This window comes from Apodemus sylvaticus, chromosome 2 (genome assembly GCF_947179515.1).
Source record: "Apodemus sylvaticus chromosome 2, mApoSyl1.1, whole genome shotgun sequence".
NCBI lineage: Eukaryota > Metazoa > Chordata > Mammalia > Rodentia > Muridae > Apodemus > Apodemus sylvaticus.
The window spans coordinates 83,592,718-83,594,300 of NC_067473.1; positions in this window are offsets into that span (position 1 = coordinate 83,592,718).

Genomic DNA, 1,583 nt, shown 5'->3' on the forward strand with positions numbered 1-1,583 from the left:
AGGAATAAGAAAAGAATGGCCAATATCCTCACTCTTTTTAAATATTATGCTCAAAGAATTAGCTGGAACAATAAGAAAATGGAAAGTATTTAAAGGTATGTATATAAGAAAGAAGCCCAACTATTCTTACTTGCAGATGATATGATATTACACATTACAAATCCCCAAATTCTCAAAAATTTCTAGAAATAATAAACAAATTCATTCATTCATCAGCATAAATATCAATCTTCACAAATCAGTCATCAGTAGCTCTCCTTTACACCAACAACAGAAAAGAAGATCATGGAAACATGTCTATTCACAATAACCTCCAAAAACTAAAATCTAGGAATAAGCCTAACTGAGGAAGTGAGTCACCTCTATCATTAAAACTTTAAAGTTATGAAGAATAAGACAAAAAAACACTAGAAAATTGAAAGGCATCTATATTAGTTAGGGTTTTCATTGCTGTGAAAAAACACCATGAATTTTATAAGGCACAACATTTCATTGAGGCTGCCTTATAGGTTCAGAGTTTCAATCTATTATCATCACGACAAGAAGAATGGCAGCTTCCAGGTAGACATGGCGTTAGCAAAGTAGTCAAGAGTTACACATCTTGATCCAAAGACATTCAAGAGAATACTGTCTTCCAGGCAGCTAAAAGGAGAATCTCAAAGCCCAACTCCACAGGGACACCCATCATCCACGAAGTCCACACCTCCTTCAAGGCAATGACTCCTAATAGTGCCACTCCCTGGGCCAAGCATATTCAAACCACCACAGCATCCCATGCTCATGGGTTGGTAGAATTAATCTTGTAAAAATAAACATCTTTCTAAGAGCTTTTAATGGATTCAATGCAATCCTAATCAAAATGCCAATCTACTTTTTACAGAAGTAGAGAAAACTATCCTAAAATTCATATAGAACCACAAATGACCCGGCACAGCCAAAACAATCCTAAGTAGGAACAGTGCTGGTCGGTTATCACTTCTGAGCCATAGTAATAAAAGCAATGTGGTACTTGCACAAAACAGCAGACATGTAGACCAATGGGACAAAATAAAAGACCCATCCATGAACACAGGTATTCGACCATTTAATATTTGAAGGTGATGCTAAAAACATGTGCTGGAGAAAAGAAAGCATCTTCAACAATTGGTCCTGGGAAAACTTGATCATCACACACAATAGAATGAATCTATATCTATCACCTTGCACCAAAACTGAATACCAAGGGATTAAAGACCTAAACATAAAACCTGAAGCTCTGAAAGTTCTAGAAGAACTCAGGTAGTAGCCAATGTGATATAGGCATAAGAACAGACTTTCTCAATTGGGCTCCATTTCTCCAATAACTAGGGACAATAAGTGACAGCTAGGATTTTATAGAACTGAAAACATTCTGTACCACTAAGAAAACCATCAACCTCATGGTGACGAAACCCACAGAATGGGAAACAATCTTTGCCAGATAATGCATGTGACAGAGGGCTAAGATCCTGAATATAAAAAGAACTAAGAAACAAAGAAGCAAAAAACAAGACAAATCAGAACAAAAACACAACAAAAGAAAACAGAAAATAAAAAAGCAACCT